A 25,062-nucleotide genomic window follows, 5' to 3' on the forward strand; every position below is an offset into this window, starting at 1 on the left:
AAAATTGAGTTAGATTACAATTTACGTCAATGTGTGATGTATGTATCCCAACAACTCTGAAATTGCACCAAAAACTTCCAAGTCCCAATTTGTCTAACATTCTTCCTGAACTACACGAAACAAATCTCCCAATTTATGAGTTGTGAGAGAGTCGCCGGCGCAACAAAAAAAATTCAGTCACTTTCAATACCCCTTTTCACTTGTGAGTTGTGTGTGAGAGAGTAAGAGAGAAAGAGGAGTGCACCGTAGCGCAGCGGCGGTGAGACGGCGGCAAGGAGTCGCCGGCGAAATGGGCAGCAACCGGAGTGGGCTTCTCTTGTTTAGGGTTTAACCTCTCTCTCCCTTCCACACAAATTAGGGTTTGAAACTTGAGGGGAATGGAGTTAGAAACTTAGGGGGGGAGGGGAGATTGGGATTCTAGGGGGATGGGGTGGAGATAGATACCCTTGGCTATGAAATTCTACCCTAAATATGCCCAACCAAACAATGGAATGGATGTCATTCCATTCCATTCCATTCCATTAAAAATACTCCAACCAAACACCCCCTTATTTTTTTCTTTCTTTCATCTTCGTTTTCTGTTCTTTTGTATTATTCATTTAATCTGTTTCTTTTTTTTTCTTTTTCTTCTTTTCTTTTTATTTTCAATTTTCTTTTATTATTTTTTTCCTCCCATGAGTTTCTAATTTTTTTTTATCAATGATTGTTATAGGATTCTATTCAGAAGGCCCCAAATTGATTCAAGTTCACCTTCGTGAAGCATTACGACATAATTTTTGAGAATATCTGAGTCTTCTCCCAATTAATTGGGTCGTACGCATCTTTTCCCACCTATAATTGTTGTTAATGTTCATCTCAGATTTTTGCTTGGATTTTTGTTTTGATGCCATCTTGTTGAGAATCTTGTACATTAATTGATTATTAGTTTGTCGGATTTTCGGGATTCGTGTATATTTTTTATGGCGTTGTGGCTTTTGGTGGGCGACTTTGGTGATTTGGTGATCTAGGGGTTGGTTTTCGTTTCTTTTCTGAACTGGTTTATGCAGTGAGGACACTGCATATTCTAGCTTGGGGGAGGAATATTCTATCTTTTATTGCTTTTTAGTGTAGATTTCATTGCTTTCGTAGGATGTTGCATGGTTTGTACTGCTTATTAGGAGTGGGAGTTTACGTGTAACCAAAAAAATTGTACTGCTTTCTTAGTTGCATTAGCATATTTCATCTCATATTAGATTTATCTCATTTAGTTGCATCTATGGGACTACTGCTAAAACTTGTTGAGAACCTTGTTGATATTTTACTACATTTGGAAGTGTCACTCATCTTGTTCATGTACTTCATAGCACGATTGTTTCGCAACTGATTGTTTGTGGTAAGATTGATTGATCTCTTTCAGGCTCGATTTAACAATACTATGCAGACACCTTAACCTAAGTGAGCTTTTGTGCCTATAAACTGACGTATCTGTGTCAGTTCTGTTCTTTCATGTGTGATTAGTTCTCGTTGTTGCATTGATCTTGACTTTGACTTGGTACTCCTTAATATTTGACAGTGCATACATTTGATATGATTGAGGCGTTTCATTTGATGATCTTAGCTCCAAAGCTATTCTTATTTTCATATTATCCTTCTTCTAGCCCGCTGAGCCTTTTTGACTTTGTTTGATTGATACCTACATTACAAGCCATTGACCTCATTTGATTCTTGTCCCAAGCCTAGCTTGGGGGAGCGAGTATTAGTTTTGGTTTAGTTTGTATTGAATTAAAGTGCTCTATTTGTGGTTTAGAAGGATGGAAAATTATGTTTAGTGAGCTTGGAAATTGAAATGAAAGTTTGAAAAAAAAAAGTGAAAAATGAAATGAAAAAGAAGTGAAAAAAAAGAGTTGTGAATAAAGTGAAATAAAAAGGGTTATGATTGAGTTTCTTAAGTGAAAAAGGTTGTTGATTAGATTTGGAGATTGTTGGTGTTGCATGGAGTTGTTATGACCTTTTATGGTCATGTTTTCAGTTATATGATGCTCCCCTTCTTGGTTTTTCCACCACAATTCCCAAATTATTTCCATACCTTTAACCTCAGCCCCATTACAACCCTTAAAAGTCCTCTTGATCATTATGTATTGTATTGTTGAGTATTAAGTGAGTCAAAAAGTCAAAGTTAAAGAGTATTTGTTTCATCTGAGTCGACTGATTTAGGTTGAGAGTCATTATTTAACCCTTAAACACATAAGAGATTTGAGTGCACATAACTATAGTGAGGTCTGTCATGTTTGTTAAATCCACTTGGGGGGATGGTTTGTGGTATGATTGGAGAGTCGATTGCGATACATGATATGCTATGCGGCTTTGTTCGAGATTGTTTCGATGCTTGGTTTTGTAGTGATTATATCTCTTGTGTTTTCAATTGAGTGTTTAGCCCTGTTGTAGTCCTATATTGTAGGTTGTCTAACTTTTCCGATGTCTATGTCTTATTGCTTGAGGACAAGCAATGGTTTAGCTTGGGGGAGTTTGATAAGTCATATATATATATATAGTTTTTAGGTGCATTTAGGTTGCATTTTAGAGCATTTAGTTTCATATTTAGTTTCATTATTGCATTATATTCTTAAGTTATTTTTCTATTCTATTCGGTATGTTTTCTTGTTTTGATGAATTTCAGGCATTGAGAACGTATTTGGATATATTGCTAAACTTGAGGATTAGGAGCACTTGGAAAGGAGTTAAAATGCATAAGGATTGTATGGATATGTCATAGTACGAGTTTGAGCAAAAACGAAGCGGAAAATCATTAGAAGAAATGTGAAAAAGAGTCACGTCTACTCTTCTGATCATAACTTTTGATGTGATTCTTAGAATCGAGTAATTCCACCATATTTGGAAACTAGACTTGAATATCTTTCCAACGATAGGTGGCACACCCCGGGGAGACTTCTATTCAAGGAGTTATGCCTTTCGGAAAATTGCATTGTTTCTGCTGGAATCTGCCACGTGTACGCGCGGATCACTAATCCGCCTATTAATGATTTATTTAAGACTTTCCTTATCTTGTAAATTATTTTCCAAGTCATATTAGGTTATTGAATATTATTTATTTAGATAGGTTTTCATTCTTTCTCTCTCCTCCTCCCTCTCACGTTATTTTATTTTTTTAGGTTTTAGGTTTTAGTTTTCTCTCCTCTCTTTCTCTCTAGTTTTTAGTGTAAACCCTAGTTTTTATTCTTCTTCATTAATTCATGAATTCTATTAGTTTCTTTCATTGATTTCTTTAATTATGTTTTCTTTTATAGTTTTAGATTTCATGATAGAGTAGTTTCTTTTATCTATGGTTAAGTTGAACCCTAGTATGATTTAATTTATGATTGTTTCTTTAAATTCTCATATTAATTATTAATTGTTCTTGCTTAATTGATTGTGCATATGCCAATACTAGATTAGGGATAACTAGTATTGTTATGATTCCGTTGTCTTGATCACAACGGGAGTTGGATTTTGACGGATTTGAGTATTTCAATTAAGGATATGAAGTTCTCCACGGGAGTAGGTAGAATGAATTGTTAGGAACTTAAAGTGTCGTGTTTAATGTCTTTAATTTGCATGATTCCACAGGAGTAGGCTTGAATGCATATTAGAGAAGCCATAGATACTCGGGAGAGGTTTATGGTACTTTATAGGGTGTACTTTTCCTTGTGAACATTTAATTGATTAGTTTGGGGTAGAATTTATTTTGTATTACTTCGTGCTAGTGGGGATACTTAATTGTAGTGTCTTTTATTTATATATTGATTAGTATAGTTATTTCGACGATCACTGTTATTAATCTCCTTTAGTCTTACCATTATTTAAGGACTAATCATAGAACAACTTTCTCTCTGTGGGATCGACTCTGACTTACCCTACTACATAGTTTGGAGGATTATTTAGGTTATTTATTTTTGTTAGGTGCGCGATACGCCTATCATTTAAAGTCCTTGTAAAAATGCACGTGATGCTAATTGTTTTAGTTTATTTAAAAGAAAGTTAAAAAATATGAATTTGATATAAATAAAACAAAAAATTCACATATAATTACAAATAAAACAAATAATTCACATATAATTTAAAAAAATGCAGTTATCGTATAATATAAAACAAAATAAATGATCAATACAATTGTGAGTGATTATATGAATACATTGAAAGAAAAACTAAGCAAATAAATTAATGGTTTTCATAATACTTCTTACACATTCTGAAATATTTCCTTATACACTATATTTGTGGTAACACTTGAGTTTCCACACTCTTTATCACATATTAAAATCTTCAAACCCTTTTCGCTTGTAACCTTTGATACAAAACCGCATAATTGTCCGTGGCTGAATAATTCCAGAGTGATATATAATCCTAAGTGAGTTAGAGACTATTTCTTGTCTTTTATTTATCGGCATTGCAAAACTTACAACCAATGAAAACTGCCTTCTCTTTGGATTTTAATCGTGAACTTTATTGCATTTGATGGTGTAAGTGTCATCATGGGAATGAAAAATGTGTCCCGCACAATAATGTCGGGTACAACAACACGCAACCTCAATGATGCAATTGGCAAGATGCTTGACGACTAACCTAGTACCATTGTTCCCTGGCATACAATCTTATATTATGATTTGGCAACGTCCCATACTTGATCGTATTTAGAAATTCAATAGAGTACATCACATGAACTCCAAAATTCTCTTGCTCGACTAAAATTGCATATGAACTTAGATAAGTTCAATCATCACCAAGCAAGTAAGACAATACGTGTTCATTAACCATGTTAGAAATTTCATTAGTTGGACCAAGAATAGCTCTTTCCTAAAAATATTTTTATTCCCATATGTAATCCTCTAGGTCAAGATATGTACTCTCGGGTATCGTAAAAATATGGTCATCTCTTGCACATATCAATATCTCATGAGGAATTTCTACACCGGCTTCACCGTAATTTGGCTCACCAACTTTGCCTTCTCCATTGTTTAGAATCCACTCTGAGAACTCCGTAATTTCATCCACATTCGAGTTATCGGACCTTTTCTTAGGAGTATATTTTCCGTTAATCTTAGCACTCTAATCTTTAATCTTTTTAGCTTTGCTTGTTCAAATGCACACATCTGTTCATCAATTTTTCGTAATATACCTAAAAAATTAAATCAATTCAAGTATATCTTATACAACATTATTAATTCATACGAAGTACTAAGATTTCAAAAAAAAAAAAGAAGATAAAATTATACTAAAATTTTCAAACTTTGGACCTTGAAATGAATGTGAATGGATATTCTAGAGAAGGAAGAAATACTTTTTACTTATTACCATCAATGTCAATAACTATAGTCAATGCTTTTAGACTTTGAGAACTCTGTGAGAACAACTCTATCTACATTTCAGAACTACTAACTTGTGATTTATACTTTATGATCTTGGATTTAGAGTAATTAAATTTAGCTTATGACCCATATGTTGTACAACTATGATTCTACGAAATTGGATTTGATATCTGAATTTTTTTCAATCCTTTAAATTGACAATATGAAATAATGTTTACATATTACCATCAATGTCATTGACTATAATAAGTGCTTTCAGACTTTGAAAACTCTATGAGAATAATTCTATTTAAATTTCAAAACTAATAGCTTGTGATTTAGATGTTACAATTGTGTTTTGAGAATAATTAAAATGAAATTATGACTTGTACGTTGTATAATTATGATTTTTTTTCTTCTCACCCTTTCTCTCTTGGTATCTTGCACTATTGTTGCACTACGCCTTACCAACATCCACCAGCCACCACTGAGTGTCTGCTACATTGCAACCTATAATCTACATTTACCCTTTTTTCTTTCACTATTGATTATTTTCTATTGATTTTGAAATTTGTTGATGGGTTTTAGTTAATTTGCAAGGAATTAAGTTATAATACTGAATTTTGACCGACATAAGTAGAAAATTATAGCTAATCAGTAGTCAATTTGCAAGGAAGTTAGTCATACTACTGAATTTTGACCGACATAACTTATCTTATCTTATCTGAGCTTAACTTATTATTGAACTTGTCATATCTTATATATATATGAACTGATATTATCTTATTTAAACTTATTTTATCTCATCTTATTTGAACTTATGTATACTTTACTTTACTTATATTTTATACATAAGCTAAATTAATATTCCATTACCTTTATGTATAACATATATGGTACACATTAGGAGTACATAGAACTATGTAATCCCAAGAAACAATCTCAATATATTTTTCATTTTTTCTGAGTGGGGCCAGATAAATTAAATGAATTGGGAGTAAATAGTTCTATATACTCCAAGGTATACCTTATAATACGTGCCTTATTTCATGTTATTATCTTTACACTACGATTTAAGAAATTATCATAAGCTCTTAAAAAAAATATAATACAAATCTCGTGTACAACATGAAAACGGTCAAAAAGTTAGTCCAATATAATGCGAAAAGTTTCTTAAAGAAAATTTGTATGACTCCTCGAATGGAATTCTAAGGTTCTGATCATAAAAGCTATCCTTGGTTGCCTTTTAAAATGTTGCGTAAAGAATCGTGCATTTAGCTCCTTAGATGCAAGCTAATCATAGACTAATATGTTAATTATTGATTTGCGCTATAGATTTGATTATGCAATCTTAGTCAATAATCACGTTTATTAACACACCTATTATCACACCTTATTTAGTTATGAGTGTATAATTTACTTTTTTGTTTTTGTATATTTATTATGTGTCGCATATCTAAGTACTATTTCCATTTTTCTGTTGATATAGTTATTGAAATCATGCCTACTATCTTACATATGAATATTTATCAAATCCTAGTTATAGTCTATATACCATTTTATTTTATAAACATAATTTATTACTTCCTAAATTTATGACTACTATTAACTTATTTAGACATTAAGTGAATCAAATATTTAGATTTCCACTATATCTTATTATTATGTAAGATTTCGTCCAGTTCAAAAGTTAAGTAGCATATTAATACAAAAAATAAAATTAAGTCTAAATCTAATGACAAAATTAATAATTATAAAACTAAAAAAACAACATTAAAGGAAAAACAAAAGAAAAATTAAAGTTCTTTAAGAACATTTCACAAACATAAAAAATGATAGGATTAGAAAGACTTTTCTTTTAACTTTTACTCCCTCATATACTCAAATAACTCTTCGTTTCCAATTTTGACACTATTAATACGTAAAGAAATCCTTCTGAATTTTCTCCAATAAATAAGAAAAAACATAATCATGTACGATCTTCTTCCTTCGTCTCATTGCATCCATATTGAAAAAGTCACAATCTTTCATCTCTTTCCATCTTCGATAAGTAATTCATAGATATTTTAAACTCATGATGGATAGCTTCTTCTAAACCAATGTTAGATATAACCAATACATTGATATTTCTCTCAGTATCCCTTTTGTAATCATTAGGACAAAGGCAACTATAGTGGATTGAACAAAGATAATCATATTTCGTGATGAAAGTAACATTCGTATGTAAAACAATTTTGTTTGAACAATAATATTAAAAAAAATGCTTCCAATAGGAAATATTACATCTTCATCCATGAGAAACATTTCAAGACTATTTGTTTCGTGACAATTATAAAAATTGGGTTTCTCCTACATGTGAATCAATTGTGAACGTAACATATTCATCTTAAATGTTTTTAAAATTTCACTAATCTTGATACACTAACATTATATTGTTTGTTTAAGTAGTAAGACATATTTGATATTCGGAAACTAATCTATAAAATTTTTCTTTGTTTTAGCTAGATTGATTCTCTTTTTTATGCCGTCACTTTTTTATCCTTTTTATTGAATTTTTTTCAAGTAAATTCACAATCTAGGAATATTCAAAAACTAATCAACTAATCTTCTTTGTTTTGGCTACATTGATTCTCTCTCTTATGTCGTCACATGATTATTATTTTTTTTGTATATTTTCTATTGCAAAATTTTCATGTAAGTTCACATTTTATGAATAACGATTTACATATGATATTTTATTATTAAAAAAGATTATCCTGAAAAATTTGCTTAAATTGTAGTTGCAAGCAATGATGTGCATAACTCCTTGTCTATAATTTTGCGTTTGATGTGTGCTAATTGATTTGCTCTTTGATAATAAAGCAGTTCTACTATGATCACCTTTTCGTTGTGCCTCCTTTTGATTTGTTCTAATTTGATCTCTATCATTCATATCTAAATAACCTTTTGAGTTTTGATTTGGATCAATGATTGAACATCCATGTCAATATTTTATCCATCCGCACTACCATACAAATCTCATAGGTTCAGCACAAAAAAGAAAATGTATATATCTTTGTCCTTTTGTGTTATATTTTTTAACTAACAAAATTTCTCATATTAAAATTTTTTTGTTCTCATTAATATAGAGCATAATGTTTATTACGACAAATCAAGAATCTGACTCTTATTCTAGCTTTTTCAAAAGAAATATTTATGATTTTATTTTTTACATGATAAATTTTTTTATAAGTGTATTGTACTCGTGTTCTCATGCATATGATAGTAGTTTATTGGACCTTATCTGAAATCACCCATACTATATGGACTAAAATTAAGGTGAACAAAATAGGGCCTAGTATCACTCAGCTTTTATTGATTATTTGAAAATAATCATTATCTTTTTTTTTTTTGATATGTAAGTAATTAGTTTCAGGAAACTTTAATTAGCATTATCACCCATGTATAATTGAAAACAAAAAAAGTAGTGTACATATAAAAAATATATACATATGAAAGCATAATTTGTTGTAATTCATATAATTCTTAAGTATCTCCTTATTTATTTAGTGCCTCTAAATTATTCACTAATTCAATTGGAAACAAAAAGTAATATACATACAAGTAATATATACGTGAAAGCAGAGTTTGTTGTAATTCAAAAAAAATTTAGGTAGCTCCATATTTATCCTGTAAATATATTCACTATTTCCGTTCTTTTTCTTACAACAACACATATCAACTTTGTTGAGCGGTTATATATTATCTACTAACTATATATACTTGATAAGAGGTTTTTAGTGTGTCGTTAAGACACCAAAAATCGCTTTTCAAACAATATTTATAAAACCTAAACAAGCAATTACTAAGAACGTAGTAAAGGCAAGTCAAGGGTCGATCCACAGGGCAAATGGGATTAATTAAGGTCTTTTGAGTCTAGATTACCTAATTGAAAGATTTTTGGGGGTGTTAAAATAATTTGGTAACAACTATGACTGGCTAATATCAAACAAGAATAACACGAGATAAAATATCAAATAGGAAGATACTAGAGTTAAGGTTACTAGTACGAATTAAAACGGAGCAACGATCATCAATACAATTGTGAAGCAAAGGAGACGATTATGAAAGGTTTAGTTTTCCTATAAAATACTCGAGTCCTCTCTCGAATGGTCTTCGAGAATGACCGCTTCATCAATCAACTAAATCCTCTCTCGAATGGTCTTTAATCAATTGATTAAGGGATCCAATGAATTCTGAAAACCCCTAATAAAGGATCCCCTTAATTTCTATCCAATATGTTGGTCTGGAAATTAAGTTGATTCTTGGAGATGCTAAAATATTTCAAAATTAAATTTAAGAATATTTGAATTCAAAATATCAAAGTATAAATGTGATCAATATCTATCTCAAGGCTTCAAAACACCAAGATAAACGCATAAACATCTTTAGAACATCACAATCACATTAACAATACGTTTAAACCCTAATTCATACTTTCACCCTAACCCTAAATAAGAAATTACTCACTAATCATGAATTTTAAGCAATTAAATATGAAATCTATGACTAATCTAGGGATAAACATGATTATAGATAATTAATCTAATAAGAATAACAATTATGAAACTATAATAAAGGATATCATAATAAGGAAGAACAAGAACAAGAATGAAACCAGGGAATAAAAACTGAAACTTTGAAATTAAATTGAACGGAAAGTACCTTCAATGTTGTAGGAATCACAACATTTATTCTAGGAATCTCAAATCTACCAACAAGCTCAAAGTTTTTCACTTTAATATGAACCCTAATGATAGTCTCCAGTTTAGAATAATAACGCCTTAAAAAAAACTAAAACAAAACTATCGTTTTTAAGTTGCGTCGAGTTTTCTTTATTTTGCGGATTCGAATGGTGCGGGGGCACCAAAATCATATGCGGGCGCACAATTCCTTGTGCCTCAAATCTAGCATTAAGCACCAAATGGTGCGGATGCACCTCATAGCTGGTGTGGGCGCACCAAGGTAGTGCGGGAGCACCTCATAGATGGTGTGGGCGCTCCAAGGTGGTGCGGGTGCACCATGCCTACTAACCCTTTCGCATCACAAAGTCCCGTTGGTGCGGGCGCAGCAAGCTATGCGGCGCCTAGAAAGTGGTGCGAGCGCACATCAATCCCTGCTCTATTTCTCCAACTCATTCCTTATGCCGTATCTCACAACTCTCGACCACGGAAAAGGCCATACATGCAATCAAAACACGGAAAAACACGGTGAAAGCAAATGTACTAGAGATCCAGTCAAAATTGACCAAAAATCTAGCAAAATCTCACTATGATCAATAATGATCAAGTGAAAGAAATAGAGATGGAAATAAGGAAGAAAGAGGGAAGAAAATGGAAGAAAGACGATCAAATCAAATCGAATGGAGGTCATAAAGTGCGTTAGAAACGCACTTATCAAACTCCTCCAAGCTTAGCATTTTGCTTGTCCTCAAGTAAACCAAGAATGAGAAAGAAGAAAGAGAAGAGGTGAAACAGAGTAAAAAGAAAAACCATGCAACAAACTAACCTAAATGCTCTATAAGAAAAGCTACAAACATGGCATGCAAGCTAAAGGAGTTCATAACAAGATTTAGGAGACCAACCAAACACAAGAGGGAAGATGATTAGGAAGCACAAGAGTGACTAAAGGGATCCAATCCACCGATCAACAGAGTCTCCTTGAAAATAGGCTTTCTAAGAGTGATTTCTCACTCCTCTCCACTTCCAGGTCCTAAGTTTGACTCCTCCCTAGTGATGCTCAACCACAATAGCTCGCCTCTACCACATTTGATGACCCTCATCATGACTTGCACAAAATCTCACCCGCTACTACTTAATCGACCAAGGCCAATCTAGAAGTGAAAAGGGACTTTATTAAGGTTGTAACGGGGGTAGGTTAAAGGTGTGGATGACACTTTTGGGATGTGGTGCAAAAAGGGTAAGTAGAGTACAAACCAGGGGTAAAAAATCCCCCAAGCTAGTCCTAACACCAATCTCAAATCGAAATCTCACACATAACTTTGATTCTCCCTTTGATTTTCACTTTTTTGAACATTTATTTTGACATTTTGAATATATTTTGCATTTTTCTCATCAATTTGGTCTCTCTTTCTTTTCTTTTTATAGAAATCCAAATGAAACCATGAGAGCTTTCTTTCCTTCATTTCTTTGTCCTTTCCTTTTTTTCACAATTTTCTACAAATTTTGCAATCATACATGCACATTAACTTACTTTCAACCAAAGACTTAGTATCAAAATAGCTCCACTCAACACAAACTAAACATGTACTCCACTTTGGGGAAAGTTTGGCCATGACTTATTATGAGAGTTAAACAACAATAAGATAGAAAGGTTCATATGGGTTGAGAAGTGGATAATTATGCTGGTATAAAAGCTTTTTGGCTTTTGAGCTTCTATTTCTAGCAAATTAATTAAACGCCCTAAATTATTCTTCTATATGCTCAGTCTTATGCAATCATGGGGAGCTAAAATGCAAGTCACAAGTTAGGCGATCAACGGAGAGGGTTGTAAATGAATCTTACGAGGTTCTTGGCCCTCCTTCGGGGTTCATCGCACAAGGGACAAAGCAATTTAATCAACCAACTTGCCTGATTTGAAAAAGACTCTACCAAAAGTTATCATTCTCATGGATCACTCAAAGTCATAACAAGGCTTCTAGAACCATCAAGTCTAATCTAGAGAAGGTCTTCCAATCAAGCTATGAACAATCTTAGCCACAAAGCATGCATGCAACCAAGCTACCCTATATGCAGAAAATAAAGGAAAAGAAAAAAAGAAAAAAAAATGTTTTTTTTTATATATATATATTTATGCAAAGCAAAACTACCAAAAACAAACTAGAAACAAACTACCAAAAACAAGCTATACAAAGGTGAATTAGAATAAATAGGGTGGGGGCTTAAGACCAATAAGATATGATAATCACCAACTTATACCTAAGGCCGATAGAATCCTACATCACTAACCACCTATGACACCAAACTCTCAAAAACGTAGGCATACATGCAAAGCCCACAAGCTTAAGCGAAACTTCGTGCTCAGTGTTGCAAAAGGAGGGGGAGGGGTTCATGAAAAGCACCTAGTAGTTCCCACCATCGCCCCAATGGGGAGGGGGGCTAGAAGGGATGTACGCACCTGAATACCCGTCGGGCATGTAAGATGGGTAGTGGGGGTAGGGGCGTAAAGGAGGCTCCTCACATGGCCCCTCGTGAGGGCCGAAGGTAGGAGAGTATTAGGGGTGCTTAAGGAAGGGTGGCTCATGTCCGGAGCGGACATTGGTGAGATGAGTTCGCCAAGCAACCCTAGACAAATGATCAAGGTCAGTGCGGATATCGGCAAGGGTTAAATTGACCGCATGGTGATTGGCCTCATAAGAGTCCTGCATCTGGGCTATGGCCGTCATGACGGAGGCCATATCAAAAGACTAGGAGGAGGAAGGTTATGCTCTCTCACTCACAAGAGTGCAGTGGTCGGGCCTTGGAACCCTTGGTACCCTGCCCACAGTGCTGGACTAAAGGTAGGCCATATGAGATCAGTCTTAAGGGTCGATAGGGGGAGGGGGAAGCCGCCATCAATTATCACAATCTGCGCGGGGGGGGGGGGGGGGGGGGGTCTAGATGAACTCATTTTTTCATGTAAAAATAGGGTCCTCCCAAGCCAAATGCAGCGAGTCGTCGTATAACGACGCATAAATTTCATTTGCTATAGGGCCGCACCATCCAATAAGTTGGACTGACCAATAAAGGCACACTTTCCTCCAAGCGAGCCAGGTCCTCATCAAACTCGAGGTAAGACGCTATCCAGGTGACCATTCCACCACAAAACAACCTCCCCGGATACTGTAGTACCCCCAAACCTCTTGCAAGTTGTTAAGGAAGACTGCCGCAAAATTAATTCAGGCTGCAGGGTAGGCCCCATGAGTTGTCAACCAAAGAACCAAAAACTCTTCCTTCATCAATTGCCCGACTTTCTACTTTGGAAAGATGGTATAAACCAACATCCTACGGAAGTAGCGGAGAGTGGAATGGATTATCTATGAAGCTTTTGAAGAGTTCGTCCGAAACAGAGTGGTGCCATCGGTAATTTTGGCTCACCACTCCTGTAATGTACCCTTGTCAAATGGTTCTTGAGGGGGCATCACAAGGGGCACTGGAGTCCATCCCAAATGTGTCACATAACTTGTCAAAGGATAGTGTTTTGACTTGATTGAAAAGATGAGCTTGGATTGTCAGAACACCCCTGTCCGAATCCCTACTTATGTTGAACATACTCAAGGACTCAAGAGTAAGTTGATCATAAGTGGGCTTACGAACGTTAAGGAATTCTGACAACTCTAGATTAGATGCCATCTGCCTTACTATCGAGTCAATATTAAGGTGATTATAGATACAAGGGTGATAGAACTTCGTGGAACGAAGTGTACGATCGGTAAGCCGCGTAAAGATCTGACAGTCTGCTGCATTCGGGAATTTGACAGGATAGATGGGTGGGCGATTAGAGCTAGAAGAGGGTGCTTGTAAGGAGGACCCTCTTTTAGCTCTCTTGGACTGGGAGGGTGATCCTTCGCCCCTTTTCCTTCCCATGGTGGTGTTTTTTTAAAAATGAGTTGAAAAAAGAAACATCAATTTATTTTCAAATGGGGAAGAATAAGGAGTGGTCTTGTTCAATGGCACAAATCAAGATTCTTGGCAAGCAACTCACCACACAAAGAAACACACCAAAATAAAAAATAACCTAAAAAGAAAAACTACTAGCAAACAAAACCCACAATCAATAGCAACAATATTGCTAACAATCAAGAACTAGAAACTACTCCAAAAAGTGCAACCATTCACAAAGCTACTCAATTCACAAAATCAACAATCCAAAACATATTTTTCAATAATATCTCAACAACAATCTTCAAATAATGCAATGTAGTTCATAAAAATTCTAAAGACTATGAAATTCTCACAAAGAACATATAATTCCACTAGTTCATCACAATATCAATAACAATTTCAGGCAACTTTCATGAACAATCCAAAACTAGAGGAAAAACAAGCATGCAATCAAAAAGAAAACAAACTTGTAGTCTAAAGAACAATATTATAGATGAAATACAAGAATAGAAAGAGATTACCAACTTGAAGATGAAAATCCCCAAATTTGAAACCCTAGGAATCCAAATCTTTGAAAATCCCGAAATTGATGCACTTTATTGTTGTAAAGATGAAAGAGATGAAGTTTTTGGTGAGAGGGTGGTTGGAAATAGCCGGAAAAGTAGGGTGGTCGCCGGATCTGGAGTGGTTAAAGTGAGGGAAAGTGAGTGAGGGAGGAGAGGGTGTTCGAAGATTTGAGAAGGGTTGAGAGAATGACCGAAAAATAGAACACAAAATCGTGGTTTAGAGCCCAACCAGGTTTGGTGCGGGCGCACCTCGCAAGTGGTGCGGGCGCACCTCGCAAGTGGTGCGGGCGCACCTCGCAAGTGGTGCGGGCGCACCTCGCAAGTGGTGCGGGCGCACCTCGCAAGTGGTGAGGGCGCACCTCGCAAGTGGTGCGGGCGCACCTCGCAAGTGGTGCGGGCGCACCTCGCAAGTGGTGCGGGCGCACCTCGCAAGTGGTGCGGGCGCACCAAACTTTTTGCCAGACTAAAGAGTCTACAGAAAGTTTGGTGCAGGCGCACCAAACTCGCTGCCAGACTTTATAATTTGGGAAAAAGTTGGTGCGGGCGCACCTCTCAGAGGTGCGAGCGCACCAAAGTTTCTATCAGAGTTCTAAATATGCGGAAAATTTGGTGTGGCCGCACTAAAGTCCCTGACTTTTGCTGAATTTTTTTTTGGGTAACTTGGTGCAGGCGCACCATTCTTAATTTTCAAAAAAAATTTGGAACGGTGTGGACGCCCCTAACTGCCCAGTAATTTCGTTTTTGTATAACTCAACTTTTCATATAAATCAAATTTCTCTTGAGCTCAATTTAGCGCTCACGGAAAGCTGGTAAAGCAAAAATCAAACTAAAAACTAAAAATAGAATAAAAGAAAAGAAGAAGAGGAACGGGGTTGCCTCCTGTGTAGCGCTTGTTTTAAGTCATTATCTTGACTAAAAGAATACGTTCTTTAACAGATGCGCACGGGTGAGCCAACGATCAAACAACCAACATAACCAATGTCGTGATTACCGTGGTAAAATTTCAATCTTTGACCGTTCACCAAAAATGGACCATTCTCCCCCAAAATCTCAGAAGTTCCATAAGGTGTAGTCTTCAACACTTGAAAAGGCCCCGACCACTTGGACTTTAATTTTCCGGGAAAGAATTTTAGCCTTGAGTTAAACAAGAAGACTTTGTCTCCAATCTGGAATTCTCGTTGTTGAATTTGGTGATCGTGCCATTTCTTTGTTTGCTCCTTGTACAATGTCGAGCTCACATATGCATCAAACCGGAGTTCCTCAAGCTCAATTAGTTTTTCTTTTCGAGCATCTCCCGCCAAATGAAGATCCATGTTGAGCTCTTTGATTGCCCACCAAGCTTTATGCTCGAGTTCAACCAGCAAATGGCATGCGTTGCCATACACGAGGCGGTAAGGAGTGATTCCTATCGGCGTCTTGAAAGCCCTGCGAAGAGCATCATCAAGCTTCAACGACCAATCCTTTATTGTCTTATTTACCACTCTATTCGGAACATTCTTTACTTCTCAATTGGAGGCTTCAACTTGGCCTTGGGTTTGGGGATGATAAGGAAGACCGACTTTGTGATTTACCCCGTACTTATTTAAAAGTGCTTCTAGTTGGTTCTTGGCAAAGTGTGAACTGCCATCACTTATCAATACTCGGGGCACTCCAAACCATGGGATGATGATCTTCTTAAGGAGCTTGGTCACAACCTTGTGGTCATTGGTGGGGGAAGCAACGGCTTCAACCCATTTATTTACGTAGTCAAGCGCAACAAGGATGTACATATTGCTAAAAGAAGGGATAAATGAACCCATGAAGTTAACTCTCCAAACATCAAATAACGCAACCTCGAGAATGTTTTGTTAAGGCATCTCATGTCTTTTCGTAATGCCACCGCTCCTTTGACATTTATCATAGCTCAAAACAAACTCACGAGCGTCATTTTTTTAGTGAAGGCCAAAAGATACCACATTGGAGCTCCTTAGAAATAGTCTTGCTCGCTCCACCGTGCCTTCCACATGCCAAGGCGTGGTAATGATTCAACACCGAGGTTATCTCATGATTGGGCACACATCTTCTAAACACCCCATCGGCGCACTTCTTAAACAAGATAGGGTCATCCCAATAGAACCTCGAAGCTTCTTTGAAAAATCGCTTCCATTGTTGAGAATTTAAACCATGAGGTTCAATCCCACAAGCCAAATAGTTCGCATAGTCCGCGAACCATGGAATCTCATTATTCAGAATGTTGAAAAATGCTACTTCTCTCAAATCTTCTTCAATAGGGGTATCGTCAGGATCTAAGACCTTCTCATAAAGAGGGAGGCGATAAAGATGATTAGCTACCACATTTTCTGTCCCCTTTTTCTCCTTCATCTCAAAGTCAAACTCTTGAACAAGCAACACCCACCTAATGAGTCAAGGCTTTGCATCTTTCTTACTCATCAAGTAACGAACTGCAGAATGATCCGTATACACAACAACCTTATTGTAGGTCAAGTAAGATCGGAATTGAAAAAACAAAGACTAAGGCCAACATCTCCTTCTCCTTAGTTGCATAATTCTTGTTGAGCATCAGCCATGGTCCTACTTGCATAGGCTATCACATGTAGCCTTCCTTCCTTGCATTTTCCAAGAACAACGCCCACTGCAAAATCACTAGCATCACACATTAGTTCAAAAGGCAAGCTCCAATTCGGAGCTTGCACAATGGGGGCAGAAGTGAGGGCCTTTTTCAAAGTTTCAAAACCCTTAATACAAGACTCATCAAACTCAAAATCTACATCCTTTTGAAGTATATTCGTCAATTGTTTGGCTATTTGAGAAAAATCCTTGATGAAACGCCGGTAAAAACCCGCATGTCCAAGGAAAGCATGAACTTTCATCACCGAGTTCAGTGGCGGAAGCTTCTCAATAACCAAAACCTTTGACGGATCCACTTCAATGCCCTTCTTTGACACTTTATCCCCAAGAACAATGTCTTCCTCGACCATAAAGTGACACTTCTCCTAATTCAGGACAAGATTCATCTCTTGACACCTTTTCAGTACACATTCAAGATTAACTAGACATTTGTCAAAAACGAACCACACACACTAAAATCGTCCATGAACACCTCAATATAATCCTCTAGCATGTTAGAGAAGATTGTCGTCAAACACCTTTGGAAAGTAGATGGGGCATTACATAGACCAAAGGGCATCCTTCGATATGCGAATGTTCCATACGGACAAGTAAAGGTGGTTTATCCTGGTCATCTAGATGAAAAGGGATTTGAAAGAATCTGGAATAATCGTAGAGAAAGAAAAATTGTGAATGACGAGCAAGCCTCTCCAACATTTGGTCAATGAAGGGGAGAGGGAAATGGTCCTTGCGGGTGAATTTGTTTAACTTCCTATAATCAATACAAACCCTCCACCTGGTAACAATTCTAGTGGAAATAATTTCTCCTTTCTCATTCTCAACAATAGTCATGCCTCATTTTTTAGGAACCACGTGAATTGGGCTAAACACTTTCTATTGGAGATAGCGTATATGATTCCTGTGTCACGCAATTCCATGATCTCTTTTTTCACAACCTCTTTGAGGTTAGGATTGAGCCTTCTCTGATGCTCTATGGATGAGGCATTACTATCGATGAGATGTATACGATGCATAGCAAGAGAAGGGCTTATCCCCTTAAGGTCATCAATTAAGTATCCAATGACATCTTCATATTTTTGTAGTATCTGAATAAAATTTTGATATAGAGATGTCATCAAGACTCAAATTGACAATAACGTGATAAGTACATGTATCGTCAAGAAAAACATATTTAAGAGAAGAGGGAAGGGGTTTGTACTCTACCTTGGGAGGAGGCTTCAGACACTCCTCTTTGTGAATGAATGTAGCTAGAATCTCAAATGCTTCATCTTGAGTCTCCTCAATGGTAGTGTTAAGAAGCATGGTGAATTCTTTCACCTCTTCCATGTACAAGCTCGGGGATTCGGTAAGAGAAGCATACAACTCATCCCCAGTGTAAACCACATTTGCAGCATCCTCTATCTCATTCTCCCCTAGATTTACCCGGTAAATTATCTCTATCATAGGCCTCTTCAAAGTGTTTAAAAATTCTAATACAACGCGCTCATTAGCTACCTCAACGATGATTGTATCATTTTTGCAATTTATCACGACGCCCAATGTCTTTAGATCCTCTCTTCCCAGAATAAGAGGAGTCTCCGGATCTTCCTCAATATCCATCACTACAAAATCACAGGGCACAAACACATGCCCAACTTGAATTGGTACCTTCTCCAACCCACCATGGGGGACTCTCACAGCGTGGTCCGCCAATTGAATCATTTTCCACGTCGGATGAAGAGGAAAGTTAAGGTGCTTAGCAATAGACAATGGCATCAAACTCACACTCGCTCCTAAGTCGGCCAATGCACCCTTAGACTCTAGATCACCTATCTTCATCGGCAAGGTGAAACTCTCGGGGTCTCTTTGCTTCTTGGGCATAACACGTTGCACAAGAGCACTTACTTGGTAGGGCGAGACGATAAGCTCATCTTCAAGCTTCTGTTTGTTGGAGAGGATCTCCTTCAAAAACATAGCATAGGCCGGCATTTCAGACATAGCCTCAAGGAATGGAATGTTGATTTAAAGGCTCTTCATCACATTGAGGAATTTAGTGAACTTGTCACTCAATTTTCTCTCTATCAATCATTGAGGATAAGGGACCGGAGGCACAAAGGTCTTAATTGGTGGAGGTGATGGCAATGGATTTTTATCACCAACTTGGACTTGTGGCTCTTCTCTTTCCACATTCTCTTCTTTCTCACCTTCCTTAACTTCATCTTCTTTCTCAACAACCTTAACTTCTTCTTCCTTCTCTAACTCCTCATTAGGCATCTTGGGACCCTCATAACTTGTTCCCGACCACAAATGGATGGCTTTGGGTTGATGGAGGTTGGGGTTAGGGATGGGTTGGCCCGAAAGTTGATTCGTGGGAGTAGAGGGGTTTTTCCCGACTACTTGGGCAATTAGGGTTTCAAGCATTTTGTTATGGGATTGTAGCTCTTGAAACCTTTGCACATGGTTTTGAAGAATTTGGCTCATGGATTGGAGTTGTTGGAGAATTTGGAGAGAGGTTGGATCGAGAGATGGAGTGGGTTCTGGATTATGTTTTGGGAATGGGGGGTTAGAGGGAGGTTTTTGGGTATTGGCTCTTTGATGTGCGACTTTGTAAACATTAGACCCTTGTTAGGATGAACCACCTTAATTATAGTTTTGGTTATACCCTTAAACATACCCTTGGGGTCGAGCTTTGTTGTACCCTTGTTGAAGTTGATTCCATCCTTGTTTAGGTTGGTTGAAACCTTTGGTGTAGTTTTGTTGAGGTTATTTCCAACCCCCTTGTTGATTGCTTCTATACCCTTGGTTCTTTATCACCACGACATGCTCCGAATAGGTACCTCGACAATCAGAAGTATTATGGTTAGTACGACCACAAATATCACAAGAAAAAGAATTTACCTGTGAAGGATTAGATGATGCGAGGTTGATCTTAGAGAGGTTCTTGCTAAGTTCATCCATCTTAGCTTGAATTTGATCCGTGGGATCTAATTCAAACATCCAACTCTTCTTAGGTTTAGCACTTCTTCGTCGTCCACCCCATGAATAGTTCTTAATTACTTCCCTAATAGTGGACTTAAGTTGACCTTGCGGAATCTTAGAAAGTTGAGCTCCCGCTCCAACATCAAGGTTGGCACGTGATATAGGATCAAGGCCATCATAGAAAAATCGCATGAGGAGATTTTTGTTGAACTCATGGTGAGGGAATGAACGCATCATCTCCTTGAATCACACCCAAGTTTCCGTAAGTGTCTCATCATTCACTTGCTCAAATGAGGAGATCTTCCTCCTTATGTCTGCCGTCTTCCACTCTGGAAACCACACTAAAAAAGAAAATAAAAGAAAATTCAACTAAGCAAAGCTAAACTAAAGCAAACTTCAATTAAAAGAACAATCTCCCCGGCAATGGCGCCATTTTGATAAGAGGTTTTTAGTGTATTGTTAAGGCACCAAAAATCGCTTTTCAAACAATATTTATAAGACCTAAACAATCACTTACTAAGAATGTAGTAAAGACAAGTCAAGGGTCGATCCACAGAGAAAATGGGATTAGTTAATGTCTTTCGAGTCTAGATTACCTAATTGAAGGGTTTTAGGGGGTTTTAAAATGATATGGTAACAACTAAGACTAGCTAATATCAAATAAAACACGAGATAAAATATAAAATAGGAAGATACTAGAGTTAAGTTTACTAGTATGGATTAAAGTGGAGCAACGATCATTAATGCAATTGTGAAACAAAATAGAGGGATATGCAAGATTAAGTTTTCCTCTAAAATACTCGAGTCCTCTCTCGAATGGTCCTCGAGAATGATCGCTTAATCAATCAACTAAATCCTCTCTCAAATGGTATTTAATCAATTGATTAAGTGGTCTAATGAATTCGAAAAATCCCTAATAAAGGATTCCCTTGATTTCTACCCAATATCTTGGCCTAGAAATTAAGTTGATTATTGGGGATCATTAAAGATTTCAAAATTCGATTTAAGAACATTTGAATTCCAAATACCAAAGTATAAATGTGATTAATATCTATCCTAAGGCTTCAAAACACGAAGATCAATGCATTTACATCTTTAGAACATCACAAGCACATTAACAATATGAATAAACCCTAATTCATACTTTCACCCTAACCCTAAATAAGAAACTACTCACTAATCATGGATTCTAAGCAATTAAATATGAACTCTATGACTAATCTAGGGCTAAACATGATTAAGAGATAATTAATCTAATAACAATAACAATTATAAAACTATTATAAAGGAGATCTAATAATAAGGAAGACTAAGAACAATAATGAAAAAAGGGAATAAAAACTGAAACTTTGAAATTAAATTATATGAAAAGTACCTTTGATGTTATAGGAATCACAAAATTTCATCTAGGAATCTCAAGTCTAGCAACAAACTCAATGTTTTTCTCTCAAATATGAACCCGAATGATGTCTCTAGTCTAGAATAATAACGCCTAAAAAAAACTAAAATAATATTATTGTTTTTAAGTTGCCTCGAGTTTTTTTCTTTTGCGGATTCGAATGGTGCAAACACACCATTCCTTCTGCCTCAAATCTAGCATCAAGCGCCAAATGGTGCGGGCGCACTTTATAGCTAGCGTGGGCACACCAAGGTGTTGCGGGTGCACCTCATATCAGGCACACCAAATTCCCATTAGTGCGCGTGCACCACTTAGGCGTGCGGGCACACCAAGTTGTGCGGGCGCCTAGGAAGTGGTGCGAGAGCACATCAATCCTCGCTCAACTTCTCCAACTCATTCGTTATGCCATATTTCCCAACTCTCAACCTCAGAAGAGGTCATACATGCAATCAAAGCACGGAAAAACACGGTGAAAGAAAATGTACTAGAGATCCAGTCAAAATTGGCCGAAAATCTAGCAAAATGTTACTATGATCAACAATGATCAAGTGAAAGAAATATAAAGGGAAACAAGGATGAAAGAGGGAAGAAAAGGGAATAAAGAGGATCAAATCAAACCAAAACGAGGTAATAAAGTGCATTAGAAACGCACTTATCAATACACTCTACTATATCTATTGTTGGGAGTTTTATTTAATAGATTATTTGGAGTGACACAATGATTGTTGGGAGTTTAAGTTAAGAAAGCATAACTAAAGATCGGGGTATTGATAGAATTAGTATGTTGTATACACGCTAACTCTCACTCGAAACATCTATCAGTGATGGGTCATTTCTTATCGATTTTTCATGAGGAAAAAAGCCACTGTTTAGATTATTACATTTTTAACTATATAGCTACATAAACTATGTACCTGAACAATGTCTAACTACATTAGTCGTTTGTTTAAACAATGTTTAATTAAGTCACTACCACTAAAAAAAAATCTACTCTTCTATGCACTAAATTAGATAACACGATTGACCTCTAACAATGATGAGTCATAGACTGAATTATTTGGCTCTTCTCATTTCATCTTCATTCTTGTTTCTCATAGTTTTTCAAACACAAATCTAAATAACCTATAACTTTATTTAGCAATTTTTTTTTCAAATTAATATATCACCATTTTATTTACAAACAATTGAAGTGTATGAGGACCACTCAATATTATACAATTACTATCATTTATAGAATATACTTATTTTTTTGAGAATGGAGTATTATTTTTTGTCTTTGTATCGATGTCAATTTTACTTTCTCTTAACCAAAAGAATTAAAGTATAATTGTCTACTCTTAATTTTTTCTAGAATGGTCAAAGTATAGGTTATCACTATATAAATGCGTCTACCCTGTTATCTTGGTCTCTGTTGTGCTTTTCGAGTATAAAAGACTTTATCTTTTCACACGCTAATATATAGTCTATACCCATTGTTGTATGATTGTCTTTTTCTAATTATTTGTTTATATTGGTTATTTAAGTACAAAGTTGCTGTTGAAAAATTTTGCTTGTGAAATTGGGAAAAGGGATATCGAGGTGATCACAAAGCTTGGTAATATTTGTTGGACAAAAATTAATTAAAAGTTGGATCACTAATTTACATTGACATTTGACCGTGTATTATATTCAGTTTTTGCACGTTACTCTTAATTTACCATACATTTGTCTCAAGCATCTAAAAAGTTTAAAACAACTATAAGCTATACAATGCCTTATTAATAATTGTTTAAACTTCTTTTAATTCATCATCCAAAGGCATTTACTATAGTATAACTTAATGTTAAAATTTTAAAGCCTTTAGATGATACGGTAAGGATGAAAAAAATGTATAGAAAAATATTTTAGATTTGTACCGGGGCAAATTGCACACAAAACAATTGTTTATAAAATTAGAATTGTTCTGGTATGGAATAAATGTTGGGGAGTGAACCGGTATCCTTCGTATGTATGAGCCGGTTTGGTGTCCCGCAAAACATAGTACATAAACTAACCTCAAGGATTGATCCGAGGAACACCCCTCCGATGCCTATGTCAGTAATGGGTAATAACCGGTATATCTCAAATAGAGTATAATAATATATGTCAATGTACCTTATGACTTAGATCAATGAGGTATTTATAGGAGCCGACAATGTCCTTGCTAATATAGGACTCTGCTCCTATTGGTTGGATACAATTTTATCCTATTCCAATACATATCCTTAGCCCCATAGGCAGATTAGATAGTAGCTGGATCAGGCCCGGACCCATGTGAAAATAGCCCAGGCTAGGAGTACCGTCAAGGTATCCTGATAAAACTGGCATGACGTAGTCAATGGCACAGTAACAAATGTAGTGACCATGACGGTCGCTAGCGGTTCCTGAGAACCAGTATGAAACTTAGTCAGCCCCCATACAACTAGCCCCCAAGCCGATAGGCCTGGTACAGGCGTATCCTGCTTAATGAAGGATAAACCGTCACGAATATATCCGTTGGGGATTTGCGGGATTACCAATTGTTACCTTGGTTCTCACGAAATGGTGTCAGAGATTTACTAGTAACTGCTTCACATTTATGTAAATTCCTCACACCACGTGGCATGATCAAATACATGAAGACGAAGAGTCGCCAGATCCAAGCCGTGAATTTTTCTTATAAATAGGCTATGGATGCCTCCTGCTGCTCATTTTCACATCACTTGCATTCTGAGATTGCAATCTTTTCTCTCTCTAAACTGCCATCATTCCTACCGCGAATAATTCTTGGATTTTCCTACCGACTGGAATCAACGTTCGTTTACAAGTTCACATTCCTTCAACCCTTTGCATGTATTTTCCACAAATCTTCTCCTATCTTTCATACTGTTCTAAATTATAAACATGTCTTCCAATTATGATTCATAAAACAACTCGGGAAGTCCTTCATCTATGACCGATAGTGACTTGAATTTCGATATCATATCTTCTAGTCATGTAGCCTCTTTAAATTCGCCGGTAGTGGACACCCCTAGAGAATATAGGACCAAGAGTAATCATTATTGTAGTACTTTCGATTAGATCAATAAGGAGCCGGCAGTACATGCCTCCCCTCTTACGGCTATAACGACACTTGGGAACACCATAAGGGTGCCTGTTTACGACCAATATGGGACCATGGTGTGGCTCGCTGAACGTTCCCCACTACTCCTCCCCCCAATGAACCCTCGTCTTCTAGGCCATCATGAGCGGTAGAAGAGGGTGCGGCAGTAGCAAGGGCGTCTAGGGTAGAGAAAAAGGTGTCGTCCGTAGATTCGGACGAGGTAGATAGTGTGTTACGAGCCCTTATGTCTGTTGGGGAGTCGGCCACTATAGAAGCTGAGGAGGTTGAAGAACCCCAGAGGTCAATCCTGAAGAGGATGAGGAGGATGCTTTAGCCGACCTATACATGTCGTCCAATTAGGCCGGTAGTGCGGCCTCTCTACAGGTCGATGCTGCTGATTGGGTAGAAATATGCAGAGTGAATATATTTTGTATTAAGGGGCCGGTAT

The 25,062-nt window shown here is 36.5% G+C and overlaps 1 non-coding gene across 1 annotated transcript; it reads left to right on the top strand.

The window, feature by feature from the left end:
- Positions 1-20,323: 20,323 nt before the first annotated feature.
- Positions 20,324-20,430, top strand: LOC125492147 (small nucleolar RNA R71). The gene has a single exon (XR_007268592.1). It is a non-coding gene; the product is annotated as a small nucleolar RNA R71 (small nucleolar RNA).
- Positions 20,431-25,062: the final 4,632 nt, after the last annotated feature.

The sequence above is a fragment of the Beta vulgaris genome, chromosome 7 (assembly GCF_026745355.1).
Source record: "Beta vulgaris subsp. vulgaris cultivar EL10 chromosome 7, EL10.2, whole genome shotgun sequence".
Taxonomy (NCBI): Eukaryota; Viridiplantae; Streptophyta; class Magnoliopsida; order Caryophyllales; family Amaranthaceae; genus Beta; species Beta vulgaris.